This window comes from Vicugna pacos, chromosome 11, assembly GCF_048564905.1.
Source record: "Vicugna pacos chromosome 11, VicPac4, whole genome shotgun sequence".
In the NCBI taxonomy this organism is placed as follows: Eukaryota; Metazoa; Chordata; class Mammalia; order Artiodactyla; family Camelidae; genus Vicugna; species Vicugna pacos.
In genome coordinates, this window is record NC_132997.1 from 89401600 (window position 1) to 89416865 (window position 15266).

The 15266-nt window shown below is 47.1% G+C and overlaps 1 long non-coding RNA gene across 1 annotated transcript; it reads right to left on the reverse strand.

The window, feature by feature from the left end:
• Nucleotides 1-2645: 2645 nt before the first annotated feature.
• Nucleotides 2646-14881, reverse strand: LOC140699439 (uncharacterized). The gene is made up of 3 exons (XR_012077611.1): nt 11081-14881; nt 6570-6832; nt 2646-6229 (listed from the first exon to the last, which is right to left on the reverse strand). It is a non-coding gene; the product is annotated as an uncharacterized lncRNA (long non-coding RNA).
• Between the last annotated feature and the right edge of the window lie 385 nt (nt 14882-15266).

Below are 15266 nucleotides of genomic sequence, written 5' to 3' on the forward strand. Positions count from 1 at the left end.
TTTGTGTGTCCCTGACAGCAGCTGCTCCTTCAATCTGGATCCCAGAATGAGGAAGACACACAGAGCAGAGTCAGAGCCAACTGGCAACCACCATGTAAGAGGGGTGAGAAATACACCATTGTGCAATAAGCCACTGAGATGTGGGGATGCTTGTTACACAGTCTTACCTCATGAAAGCTAATATATGAGCTAGAAGCAACCTCTCAAAAAAAGTGAGGGGATTGATAAAGAGTTGTTGAGTATTTATTGAGAGCATATTATGTGAAGAACCTACACTTGAGGTAAGGTAAGGGGCACAGAGCTGAGCACAGAGAATGTGAGAAGCATGCATGCTTAAGGGATCAGAACATGCCACCCCAAAATATGCCTCATTGGCATAAGGATTATTTTGAGCTGGAGGCAGGTGAGAATCACCAAATGCAGAAAGATGCCTTTAACTAAGAGCAGAAACTTCAGGAAAATGGGGATGGCCATAAATGCCCCCTCCTGGGGAAGTTTTATAGCCATGGAGAAAAAGAAAAGTCAGCTCTGAAACAGACCTGCACAAACAACCCCATTGCTGCCCCTGGAAACCAAAAACCCTTTTCCTGTGTCCTGTCACTTCTCTACAAACGTACTGTTCTTTGCTAAGGTGCTGTGTAAGCCCAAGTTCTAACCACCTCTTTGAGTTACTCATGCTGCGGTTTCTCCCAAGTGAGGCACTGCACACATTATCAACTATTTTTTCCTCTTGTTAATCTTTTGTTGGTCTAATTTAACAGGGCTCCAGTCTGAGAACCTAGGAGGGTAGAAAAGGAAGGTTTTTTTCTTTTTTTTTCCTCTCCTGTAATATCATCCACTTGGGAAGACAACACTCACACTCGCAATGATACACGTACACTGGCTCAGAGTTCACGGGGCAGGCAGTGCAATTCGGGCAGCCTGCCGCTGGGGATGGGAGGCGGCCCACTGGGGAAGGAGGAAGATGCCACAGGATGTCAGGTGCGCCTTTCTGTGTCAGCATCTAATGCCCACACACGCTAACCGTCTTGAATGAGGGCATTCTCACGAAAGCAATCAGCAACAGTTTAATCACCTTCCCCTTTATATCAAAGTTTCCAAGAAAACACCCTCTGCCTAGAGATCCACCTTTCGTTGCTGGGATATGTGCTCTCCGTATGGTGGGAGAACCGACCCCGGAAGATACGTTGTGTCAACTGGAAATGATTGGAGCCCGAACGGTATTTCCAGAAACCAGCGGTTTGCCCCGTGAACAAAGTACATCTTTGTGCAAAATGCATTCTCTTCAAGGAGACAAAGGGATGTGAGTTAGATGTAGGAGTAACTACCAAGTTTGCCCCTCGCCTTTCCTTTCATAGTCCGCTTCGTACAAAGAGGTCATTTGTCATTTTTTTCCTCCAAATGTGGACACTTCTGTTTAAAATCGTGCCCCCTCCCCTTTTCAAAAGTGACATAAGCAAGCCATTATTAGGTTTCCTTGTTAAAAGATTCAAACCCGTAAGTACATCGAGCAAAATGTGTAAGTGCCTCGACCACGCACCTCTGCCCTCTCCTCAGAGACTCGCACGCTCTCTCAGCCCCCTTGCTGTGCGCTCGCACACGCAGAGAGGGACACACGTGTCACACATGGCCTTTGTTTTCGTCCCTCCCCTTCCCTGTCTTCCCTTGCTCTCCCTTCACCCCCTCCCCCCGGAATAGGAAGCATTCATCTTTCTTCTAAACCATGTATAATTCTTATTTCCCCCTCCTAGCCGTTTCTAGGACTGGCTTCCTGAAGATTTGAATTTATTTGCTTGTCTGCCATTTTTGGCTACTGGGGATGCTAAGCTGATAAAACACCCCACGTGTTGGGCTTTGCCAGGGATAGCAGAGGTAAGGCCTGAGGCTGCGCTTGCCAGGAAGGCATTCAAGTCGCCTGGGGCAAAGGTGACACCAGACTCCTCCATCCTGTGACTTGAGGGGTTGGGCCTTGGGAGCGCAAAGCTCGGGTGTGTGTACATGCTGAGTTGCTAGAAGGGGCTGGAGAGCCCTCATCCTGCACTCGATTTCCCCTCCCTGAGTCCCTGGGGTTCCCAGCCAGCTGTCCCGAGGTCTCACTCCCCTTCCCATCGCCGGCCCCCAATGCTTCCCACTCCCCGCCCCGCACCCCCAGGCCCACCAGCCCCTGCCCAGGCCACAGCGAGACCGCTCAGCTGAGGCATCAGGTGCGTTTGTGGGAAGAAATGCTTCCGTGTGTTCCTCTGCAACCAAATCAAGTGTATGTGTAGGTGTTCTGTGTTTTTACAAACTCTCCTCCTTGGTTGTTATAAGATTAAAACAATTTTCTCCCTCGGTAAATGCTTCCCTTCAAAACCACTGGAAGCACATAATTCGCCAGCCCATTTGTGGCTTCTATTTTCTTGGGGCTGAGAGGAAATCATGATTGCGGAGCCTGCTTCCTCCTAAGAGGCCAGGGCTGAGCAAGTGATGGACAGGAAGAAGTAATGTTTCAGTGACAGCTCTGATCAATGTTTCATTTATTGTGAAGTTCAAAAAAGATAGGTAAGCACTGGAGGTCCTTCGGGAAGGCAGGGGTTGTGGGTTTGGAGGTAAATGACTCTCTTATCCTCGGTAAATTTAATAGACACTTTCATTAAAACCACAGGGAATTTTAAGGCAGTTTTATTCTTATTTTACAACTACAGTTGAGGATTTTTTTTTATAATGCCTGGATCATTTTTTGCTGCTGAGAAATCTAAACATTTTACAGGTAGGTGCTTTTTATTTTCCTTAACAATGATGGGGAATTCACGCGCACCTGAGGACTCAAAAACAGTACTTAGACATCACAACGGATTTCAAGGAAAAACGTACACAAAGGGAGAAGATGAGAAAGCTGGCCGCGGCTGATGTCAGGAGGCGGATACACACTTGGGTTTGTCCTTGGAAAAAAAAAATCCACCTGTCACTGATCAGCGGTGCCAGTTTGCCAGTGCGCGATTTAAAAGGCATTCCTGCTGACTGTAAACGGCTCCATTTACGTGACTGTTTACATAATTACACAGTGAAACATTGCAATCTTTTGGATTTAATACATGTTTTAACAAGCCCTTCAACTGTGGTGTAGGCTTCTATAATCAAATCAAGGCTTTTCAATTAAAACACAATTAGAAAAGGTGTCATGGAGTCACTGTTACACTTTGCTGTATGAAAAGATTCCAGAATCGCTTGGCGGGAAATCTGAGCTAAGCTATTAAAGATGCCTGAGCTTAAAAGCCACATCAGACCACCAGGGAGGGACAGCACCCAGGCTGGGGGCCTTGGGTCCTGCATGAGAGACGAGGATCATCAGCCTGGGGCCATTTCTTTGTGATCAACTAAAAGCAGAAGACGGAAACTCACAGTGGCCCAGAGAGCTTGAAGATGTCTGTGGCTTTGACCTTGACCCCCCGGGTGCCAGCATGTCATGGGCCAGGAGCAGTGGGCACAGGGTTACCAGAGAGCTATCCACTTCACCCTGGCATCAGTTACAGCATCATGGGGTCCTAGAGGTAAAAAGTATTTGGGGCATCACTCAATCTCTCTGCTTCATTTTAGAGGAGTAAAACGGGCTCGCAGATGATACAGTCGACCCCCAGTATCCACGCGTTCTGCATCTGCAGATTCAATCAACCACGGATGGAAAATATTTGGAAAGAACATTTCAGAAGATTCCAAAAGGCAAAACTTGAATCTGCCGCACAATGCTAACGTAGCATTTACATTAAGTGTTATAAGTAATCTAGAGATGATTTTAAAGTGTGCAGCGGGAGGATGTGAGTAGGTTATATGCAAATACTAGGCCATTTTATATAAGGGACTTGAGCACCTGCACATTCGGGTATCCTTGGGGGTTCTGGAAACAATTCCCCATGGATACCAAGGGATGAGTGTACGTGATTTGCCAAAGGTCATAATGCTAGTCATTCTGTGAAACAAAGTAAAACATGCACCTGCCTCTACCACCTCCAACTAAAGGACCATTATTTCATTAGAGCAGACGTGCAAAGGAGCTCTGGCTCACAGAACTACAGGGTGGCCTTCAGGAGAGATGGTTCAGTTCCATCCTGACAACTCAGTAACAGAAGTCAGATGTGGAAGGTTGGTGGTAGATGTGAAGATTAAATGGTAGCTTCCCCAAAAGTTACGTCCACATCAAATCCTGGAACCTGTGAACATTCTCATATTCAGAAAAAGGTCTTTGCAGATGTAATTGAAGATCTTGAAATGAGATCATCCTGGATTATCCGGGTGGGTCCTAATCCAAGGACAAGTGTCCTTATACCAGACACATAGAAGAGACACACAGAGGAGAAGATGATATGAAAGTTGGAGGTAGAGATTGGAGTGATGCTGACACAAGCAAGGAACACCTAGAGCCACAGGAGGCTGGAATAGATAAGGAAGATTCTTCCTGGAGCCTCCAGGGGAGCCCTGCTGATTTTGAACTTCTGGACACCAGAACTGTGAGATAATCATTTCTGTTGCTTTAAGCCACCCAGGATATGGTAATTTGTTATAGCAGCTACAGAAAACTAACACAGCTGGCAAAATGCTCCTGCCTGGGGAGGCTGTTACAGTCTGAATGTAGGTGTCCCTCAAAATTATATGTTGAAACCCTATCTCCAAAATTATATGTTGAAACCCTATCTCCAAAGTGATGGTAATCAGAGGTAGGGCTTTGGGGAGGTAATTAGCTTTGGATGAGGTCATGAGGGTGGAGGTCCCCTGATGGGATTGGTGCCCTTGTAAGGGGATGATGAGACCAGAGCTTTCTCTTTCCACCGTGTGAGGACACAATGAGAAATCAGCAATCTATGACCCAAAAGAGGGCTCCCCCTCAACCATGCTGGCATCCTGACCCCTGACTGCCAGCCTCCAGCACTGTGAGGTTCTGTTCTGGGTAAGCCTCTCAGTGTATGGTACTTCCCTACAGCAGCCCATGCTAAGGCAGATGTGGACCAAACACATTATGTTAACGGACTCCTTCGGCTTCAGGCTGGGCTCAGATTGGAGCCAACAGATTGGAGGGAGGGACAGAGGAGAGAGAGGCGAGATATGAAATCTCTGGCTCCTCTCCGTGGGGTCACCGTGAGCTGGCAGTGCCCTCAACCTGACGGTCACAGTTCCTCTCAGGGAAGCCCTCCCCAAGGGACCCTGCTTCCGGGTCCCAGTCCTGGCTCCATCCCCTCAGCCCTGCAGGTGAAGGGCTGTACACACCCTGCTGCTACTGGCCTTGGTCCGACCTAAAACTCTGCTCATACCTTTGCAAATAGTCCCTTTATCAAAACATCAAGTTAATCAAGATGAGATGTATGCTGCCAAGACCTTGATTAGCATGGTCTGTGGAACTTCTGTGGAAGTGATGACACGTCTGTGTCCTCATCTGGTATATTTATTCCTAGTAGATCAGTGGACAATCACCATTTCTCTCGAACATAGAGGTGATGGGGGTGACTGTGACACCTTGCCCTTGAGAAAAGTGAGGCTCACGGAGGTAAATTTAATTTATGATGGTTATCATACAAGTTTGGAGCAGAGCAAGGTTCACAATGCGGCCCTTACAGGCGAAGCATTGTGGTTAAGTGGTAGAATTCTCGCCTGCCACGATGCAGCCCTTACGCCCCACTTCTGGCTCTTTCCTAGATGAAGCCGTAGGCCTGGGATGGCAGCTCTGTGGTCCTCCGGCTGCCAATGGGGCCCCAGCCAGTGCCATGGCAGGCATTGCTAATCAATCATACACTCTTTCAGACTGAGTCCAGACCTGTCCCAGGATCTTTTCCAGCACAGCTCTCTGGAAGGCCCGACAATCCGTCAGAACTGGTGGGCAAATATGCCCTTCCTGCTACAGTCTAACAGGCTTTCCTGTACCTCTGGCCTTGGTGGGGCTGGGGAAGGGGAGCAGTCAGCCCACAAGCACGTTAGGGGCACCGGCAAGTCCTTCCATCAAGAGACTTTCAACACAGCATTTCCCTCAGTCTGTTTATTTCCAGAACCTCTTTTTTCACAGTTCAACTGGCCAATGTCCTGTGGACATCCTGTTCCACAGAACAGTTCCTGGTGTAATTATGACGAGATCCACAATTATCTTGCCATCTTTATTCTAATCATGGTTTCAGAGTCCCTCCTTTCGAAGACAGATGGCCTTTCAAGTTCAGGCGGTCCTTGACTTTTTCCATGTTTGATGTTCTGAATGGTGTTCCTGCTGCCACTGATGGGGAAGAGGGGGAGGCAGGTCAGGGACAGTTATGGAAGAAGGAGAGATACCAGCACAAACCACCACTAGTGCAATTCCTAATTATAGTTAACAGGGTTCCATCACACCACTTCACACTGAGGGAAGCACCAGGCACCCTCATTACGGCAAAACCTCCGGAGTCAGGCATGCCTGGATTCAGAGCCAGATTGACCTCTTCCTAGCTTGAGTTTGGTCAACTTTCTAAATTTCTCTAATTTTCTCCGTATAAAAATTGGGATGAAATTAGCATTTGTGCTCTCAGCCCAGTATGAGAACTAAATGGAAGAATCTAGTAAAGTGAATGGCCCTTTACCTGGCACATAATAAGTGATGATGATGATGATGATGATGATGATGATGATGATGATGATGATGATGATGATGATGATGTTTTTAATAACACACTTCAGCAATGCCTGGACGGCCTGCGGAAGAAACGTCTTGCTTCTGAGATTCACCAGGAGTAGCGTAGCGGTTCCGTGGTCGCAGTGCCGAGTCTAAATCGGCTTTTGCTCTCTGGCGCCCCTGCAGGTCTGTCCCTGCTACTGCGTCTGCCCTGGAGGACCCCGACCTGGGCTAAAAGGGGATTAGTAAGGAAAAGGGGGAAAGACACTCGCCCTGACGGATGCGTCTTCTTGAGCATAAACAGAACTGAAAGAGCCTGGAAGCGGGAGACCTTCTAAGAGCGGGCAGCCCACTAAAACCCGTCACGGCCGGAACCTTAGGGTCTAATTGCAGACAGAGGGATGCAGGTTGGTCGGTGGAAGAACGCGTGGATAGAGAGATGTAGAAAGCAACCAGAGGACCACCCCGGGGTGGGGGGAACTCGGAAGAATGTGAACTCTGAGCAGCGGTTAACAAACAAAACCTCCAGTCCGATGGAGGCAAATCTGCAAGTCAAGAGCTGTTTCTACTAGCCTCACAACTCACAACTGGGTTTTTTCTTTTGTTTTGTTTTCCCCCTGGTTTGGGCTCTCACTTCCCTCATGAGTTGTGAATCTCTCCTTTTGCCCTCCAAAGTGGGGGTTAAATGCTGAGCTGGTGGGAAGTACTCTTGAAACCTCCCGGCTGCAGCAACCGCTGCATTTCAAGCATTGTTCCCAGGGACCCGCTCTGTCCTTGGCCTTGGTCTGCTGGCACTTCCATTTAACTGCCCTTTGCCGTTATAAACACTATAAGTGCCATTGGTAGGTGTTAATCCCTACTGATTTAGAAAGGAATTTTTTTCCTTTCCTTTCCTTCTACCACCTCCCCTCCACTTTTATGTTTGAAGGTAAAGTTATGTTTCAAAACATCTCTTGCATTTATTTTTATAAGGACAGAACTTTTTATTATTTCAGCTTGATGAAATCAAAGGTTAGTGCCTCAGGGGACCAGCAGACAGTCAAATCCAGTGGTTCTCAAAGTGTGGCCCCCTTGGGCCTGAGGCAGAGAAGCAACCTGACTGGGAACTCATTCAAAATGCAAAATTTCTCCTGAGACTCTGGGGGTGAGGCCAGCAATCTGTCTTTACAAACCTTCCAGATGATTCTGATGCGTGCTCAAGTTTGGGAACCACTGCACTAATCAAATTTCCTCTAGAGCTGCTCTCCACTTAACAGATTAGAAAACTGAGACCCACAGTAATTTGGCCGAGGTCATTCACTCATTCATTCAACAAGTATTCGACACTAGTATGGATTACGGATACATAATGAAAGGGACAAATGTAGCCCTGCCTCCGTGGAATTTACTTTCTACAAAGAAAAAACAACGAAGATCATCACAGATTGTACTTAGAGCCATGAGGGAAGCAAACATGGGGATAAGACTGAGATTAACTGGGAAAGAGACACCCGGGATGAAGTGGTCAGGGAAGAGTTCCTGGAGGAGGTGACGTTTGAGCTGGCACTAAAGGATAAGCGGGAGCTGGCCATGTGAACAGAAGGCTTGTGCAAAAAGCTCAGACTGAGAAAGCACTTGGCCCCTTCTTGAAACATAAACTCAGGTGTGGCTAGAGCTCTGTGAGTGATCAGGAGAGTGATTAAAGCAGGACAAGAGAGAGACAGAGAGAGAGAGAGAGAGAGAGAGAGAGTGTGTTGTGGGGGGAGGGTGCTGACGCTATGCACAGCCTCAGGGGCTGCATGGTTCCCAGAAGAGCCAGGCTGGGGCTCCTGCCCTCAGGCTACCTCCGCAGGGCTCCTGCTATCTACACCCAGATTCCATCTCCCAGAAGGGACCTTAAGCCAAAATCACCTAGTCTAGCCTCTGCACAGACCCTACAGGCCTGGGGCGGGGGGGGTCAGGTCCTCTCTCCCACCTGAAGCAAGGCAGCTGGTCCAGCTCTGGAAATCTCTAACCAATCTTTCTATATATTGAGCCCAACTCTGATTCCTCTTTCCTTTAGATATTTTAAAAAGTGACCAGCCTCACCCCCTCCACCACTTATCTCTTTGTCCAGCCTAAACCTCTTCCCGCGTATCATGAGACAGTATGGCAGCTCTGGAATCAGACTGCCTGCACTCATGTCTGGCTCTGCCACTTAAGCATCACCTCTGGGCCTCAGTTCCCTCCCATGTAAAATAGGCATAATAGTAATAACCCCTATCATGTAGGCTTGTTGTGATGTTTAAGTGACACAGGCATTCGGTGAGGACTGGTCGCTAGTGCAGCTCCTCAAGGGGTCTGCTTTCCACACACCCAACACACTTTTGTCCCTACATTGGAGCCACTGATCAGCCCTGCTGCTGGAAGATCACCCCTTCTGCAGGGTCACCCCTGTGTGGCCAAGCCAGGCCAGAGTGCAGTGACACTGTTCACTCTCAGCGTGGTCATCTGCCTTCTGGAATAAAACCAGAGACTGAGTGAGAGAGAGAGAAGCTTGTCACTATATTCATGGGGAAAGTGGCCCTTTTCTCTTTGACCCTACACCTGTGACACAGCAGATTTTGTATATTTGCCCCTAGCCTTAGTAAAAGAATAGGACACACACAGTCATCGGGGAAATGACTGTGTCCCCCAGTATCAAGAATAGAAGGGCGCAGTTCCTCCTTCTGTGCACGAGACAGTGGCTTGAGGCAGACCATCTGTCCTACTGAGACCAGCAAGGACGGCTGAAATAAAAAAAAAAAAAAACCCACTGTGTGGAGCCATTAGAGAGCTGTTGAGACAGCCAGGACTTAAGTGGATAAAAATCTCACAGAGGAGGGAACTGGATGGTGAGGTGGACTGACATTCTGCTGTTACTTTTTGCTTCAGGGAATTTGCTAATCCTGGGCACGATGCAAGAGGCTGTGGGTCCAGTGGAGGACCCAGGCTGTGCTACAAAGAGGCTGAGAAACAAGCAGAGCTTCAGGCAGTCCCACGGGAACAGAGGGATAAGAAAGGATGGGTTTGTGGGGGCTGCGCTTGCTGTGAATAGGAAGGACAGATAAGTTAGCCTGACACACTTCTCACTTTCCCCTTTGAGACACTTGCAAAGTTCTGCAACAAGACAGAGGAGGCTGGAACTAAGCAGGAAGCTTAGAAATGCTGGGTGGAGTTTACAGCAGCCTGGGGATGCTACGATCATGAAGATTAAGGTCCAGGCCCTGCTGGAGAGGAGGGCCCATGGTGAATACCTCGGAGTCAGGTGGAGCATCTAGAAGACTGATTTACACACAGGCAAACAGAGCTAAGTCCCCGATAGCGACCCACTTTACCTGCCACAAAGGAGAGGGGCCCAATCAGAGAGTCTTCACATTTTTATACACAGGGTCTGGCATTGAATTAGAAATTACTAGCCATATCTATTAATAGAACTAAATGACCAAAATCTAAAGGAAAAAAATATAATAGAAGCAGGTCATCAGGTAATCTAGACACTGAAATGAGCAGACCAGGACTTTAAAATATCTATGTTAGTTACAGTCAAGAACACAGAGGAAAAGATGGAGAATTTCAGCAGGGAATTAAAATCTATGTTTAAAAAGAATTAAATGGAAATTGTAGAACTAAAAAATACAGTCACTAAAATTAAGAAATCAGTAGATGGCTTTGCAGACAGATTAGACCCAGCAGAAGGTACGATCACTGAATTTGAGGACATGTCAATGGAAAATATTCAGACAGAAGGACAGAGGGGGAAAATATTGGGAAAGACAGAAAAGAGGATAAGAGATATATGGAAACACACAAAAAGGCCTAACATGTAAGTGGAGTTCCCAGAATAGAAGGAAGCCACCTGTTGGTGAGAGTCTGTTTGGGGGACCCTCCCTTTTGTCCACCTGGCCTGGCGCCCTGCTTCCCAGCATTTCCCTAACTTTGCCTCATACTTCAGCAAGTAAAAAGCCACATATGCTGTCTAAATGCACCTGCAAACAAAGATGAACTTCTTTCCCACTTGACTTTGTACTGAACTCTGGCCAGTATGGACTTCAAAATATTTGCCAACCTATACAAATTGGAGTTTTTCTGCTGGCAGAGGCACCACCCCCAACCTGCTGACCCCTTGTCTAGCTGTGTCCTAGTGGAGGGTCAGGTGAGGCCTGGAGGTGACAACTTAGTGCCAAAAGGGGAAGGACATTCCTGGGGCCAGCTGGTCTGCCACCAGATAGGGACATCTGAGAATACCATAGCCCACTGCCAAGTTGGTATCCTGTCTTTTGCCACCTTTGCCTTCCTGTTAAAATCTAATAACTCTACTGGTCTCTACTGAGAAAAAGTGATTGGACTATAAATTTGCTTTTTGAGATTATAGCCTACACTATCGAGGGAGGGGAGCAAATTGACTTCAACCAGAACTAGGACTTAATTTCCTAATAAAACCCATCAGATGAGGAAGAAGCTTATAAGGGATAGTCTTACCTTTTCAATAAATTGGGACAATTTCTTTTCACATGGTCCCTCGTCTCTCAATGATGCAGTTTGTTTGTGCAGTTGACTTTTGAACCCAAGCACAGGGCTTTAAATGTATCCCCATCCCATTTCTTATTATTAGCAGTGTCAGCTCTTTTCAGGCTTCTGAGATCTCTGCAGACCTTGCAGCCAGTGAGCCAGCCATCCTCTGTCAACTCTAGGTCACCTGTAAATCTGGCCAGAGCAATGGATTTCCTCTGCTTCAGACCCAAAATACAAAAATAAAATAAACAAGCAATCAAACAAAACACTTGGAAAGGACCTGGGAGATTACCATCCTGCTTTAATATGAGTTGAGTTGATTGTCCAAAATAACATGGGCAGAGTCAGAATCTGCCACTGCCCCTCAGCTTGCTCCCTCCGGGCATCCTCCTAAAGTGGTCAGTTACAAATTCTAACTTTTTAGTGTGTTCTGCCTGCTGCTGGCCACGTCCTGTGGACGATGCTCAAAACCAGAAAGCTTGTTTGTGGTTGGAAGGACTGCATTCCAAGGCAGTGCCTCTATCAGAAAAAACAGTTCTCTCCACAGGATTCATGTTTCTGCTTTAGCTCTTCACCTCTACTGCCCCAAAGATGAAGGAGTTGGACCACTTCTAGTAACAAGAATTTATTGAGCACTTACTGTGTACTAGGCACTGTGTGAGCTCTTTAATTTTATCATCTCAATCAAGCCTCTTAAATATTCTCAGGTGGATACTGTTTCTTCAATTTAGGAAACAGGAAACAGAGGCTTAGAGAGGTGAAGTAACTTACATGCTGGTGACAGAGTTAGCGAGTAGCATATCCAAAACTTGACTGCCATCTGACCGCATGACCCTCATGCTGAATGTGACTGGTTTACCCTGCCTGGATCATCTCTGAAGCCACTTCCAGCTCCAAGCATCTTTTCCTTCTGAAACATTTGTATCATATGGGGCCCAACAGAGGAAGGACTGACCGTAAGATTGACTGTAAAATCCCCAAAACCATTGTTCTCCCTGTTCAGCTGGCATCTCCAAAAGTAGAGAATGCCTGACCTGGACTCAGACATTCCCACTCACAGAGGAGAGAACGTTGGCCGACCAAAACGATGCTCCAACTTACAGTTTGATCCATGCTGTCTCCACCTTTTCTCAGAGGCCAGGAGATTTCAATAGCACAAACCCCAACTTCACAGCATCCAAATCATTCCATGGAAGGAGGCCTTTCTGTCTCAGGCTCCTGACTTGATGGCACATGCCTGGCATGACATGGAGCGGTCAGAAGTACAGAAGGTGCCACCTTGCTCGCACGAGGTAGTTCTCATGTCTGATTGGACGGCTTGTGCAGCTGTAGGCTCCGGGAAAATCTGCCACTCACAGTAACAGTCTTTAAATGGGGGTTTCCCTTCTTTTCAGGGCGATGTAAGTCTTTTTAATGAGAAATACCAAGTTTAAGGTTGCCTCAAATCTTCAGCAGAGTTTTTGGTACTGGGCTGAAAAAAGTGCTTCCAACTACCCATTTACTCAGCTACTTTATTGCAGCTGAATCTATTTTTCTGATGGGGAAAGCAATCCTTGGGCTGTTTTAAAACAAATCCCAAATTGGTCACTGAGAGGGGAAAAATCCAGTCACATGAAGACATGGAAGTCATGACATCCATCTTAATACCTTATATATATATATATATACACACACACATATCATATATATATATATATGTTGCCACATATATGTTATATCTATAATATATAGCAATGATACTGTTGAATTTTTTTAATTTGTATTTTTTGGGGGAAGGTATTTAGGTTCATTTATTTACTTTTAATGGCCCTACCAGGGATCGAACCCAGGACCTTGGGCATGCTAAGCACACACTCTACCACTGAGCTATACCCTCCCCTCTCCCCACTACTACTGAATGTTGAAAATGAAATCTATAGTTAGGCAGAATCATCTGGATTGCTAACTCTAAACTGAATTCTGGAGTCAGGCAGGAGTAAATAATTATTGGAGGCCATTCCCTCCCTTACCGTCCAGATTTACTTCGTATTTTAATTTTTTTTTTTCACAATTAACAACAGAGAAACACCATCTTCCATTTTTTGCCTGGGGATCTGGAATGGAAACTTTCACTGCTTATGGCTTGTGATTTTCCTCAGCTTCCCGGAAGCTTCTGAGATCTAATTGTTTTCTAATGGAGAAGGCTTTGTCTGTAGTGAATGAATCCCGGCTAAGAAGTCAGCTTGCTTAAAACAATAGAGTTACACAGACAATAGGAAAGAAGGTGCTGGCTTAGTGCGCTGAGTGCTAACCCCCTCACTGCCACTGGCAGTGATCTAAGCCCAGTCACTTCTGATGCCGCCAAGTTCAGGGACAGGCTGGCCTTCTATTCACTCCTTCCATGGTGCTGGCAGAGGAAATCCAACGAGGGGTACAGCATCCTCCTATCTACACATAACCACTCTGTGTTTAAGATTTCTCTGCTCCACACTCCTAAGAATGTCAGGCTGCCAACAGAATGAAGAGAAGGGGAAACTCGAAACCTTTGTTTGAATATTTCAGGCTCATTTTCCCCTCCATCTGCCCCACCCCACCTCAAAAAACTCTCTGCATCAAAAATGTGAATCACTCAAGATGATCTGCAGAATATGAAGATGGTGCAAGATCATCTTGCTGCTTTCCCTGCAGGAGTTGAAAGCAGCAGCATCGACTGGGTTGCCCAGGTCAGACACCTGGTGGTCATCCTGGATTTCACACCGCATCCAATCAGGCACCAATTCCTGTTAATTCAGCCTTGTCTCCAGCTTTCTCTTCTTCTCCAGCGTCCCTGCCCTGGGCCCTAGTCCTCATCGCCTCTCCCCTTGGCTACGACATCAGCCCCCTCTGGCCTCCCTGCCTCCTGTCCCTCCCCCTCACCACGCACTGCGCCACAGGGTTTTCCCACATAGGAACAAACTTGATCACATCGGTCCTCTTAAGAGCTTGGATGGTTCTCCCTGGGCTACAGAAAGTCTCAGCTCCTTCCCCTGGCAGATGAGCCCCGTCCTAGTCAGGAACCTATGAGATTGCTGTCCTTCTTGGCCCCTTGAGGATTCTGTCTCAGCCAGGTAAGGCCGATCAGGGTCTGGGCCAAAGCGAGGCCCACCCCTCAGGGGAAGCCCGACTCATCCCTGGTTCTTGATTCTGCTCAGCTGCTTGATGCCAACCAGAACTGCAGTGACATTGGGAAGAGGGATACAGATGCATCTGCAAACACTGCCCCCACCAAAGTGGATGCCACAGCATGTCCCCACAGCACATAATGGCCTGATGTCCCAGAGGAAGAAATGTCACTGTCAGAGATGAGACATGTGACAGCAGGGAATGTGGTCTGTAAATCCTGGTTCTGTTCAGTGAGTGTGAAAATCAGAATTTGTCTTCATACCATAGAAATTAAAAACAAAGGGAAACAATGGATGTCAAATGGTGGAGAGATTACCCCACCATGTCCCAAGGTGCCTCCTGCGGGGGTTGGGTAGTCACACCTGCTGGCAGCCCCTCCTGGGTCTGTGAACCCTCTGCAGCCGTCACTCCCTGGGGCTCTCATCTCCTGTCTCTCTGGGCCTCTCCAGCATCCACAGTGGTTATTCACTGGTTCCAAACTCACTTGCATTTTCCCAGCTCCAAGATTCTGCTTTTGCCATCCTTTCCACCCCCAAATGCCCATCATCCACCTGGCCAACCTCCATCCTCCTGTGATGTATTTGACTCTGCTTCTTAGATTTTCTGGATCCAGCCACCTCTGGTCCCCGGCACACAGGGCAGAACTGATCCCCCTCACGTGTTACCTAGGATGGGTAGGAATGACCCAGAGAACAATGACAATATGAGGGAAGTCATGTTATTAAATAATAGGTGCATTGGAAACGTACCTCCTGGGGGAATTTGTATGTGATCAAACATGTTTAGAAATAACGTACATGTGTTTCAGTGGTAGAAATAGGCTGTACTGGATCAGTTGCATTAGAATCAAATACGCCTTGATTAGCAAAATACAGAAAGCCAAGAAAGACCAATTCAGTTTCTGAATTTTGACAAACAGCTTAATCAGGAAGACACTTGTCGACACAGTGATATCAGAGAAGACAAGATTTGTTTTGCCATTTCAGGGATTTCAGGCACCGCGATGGACGTG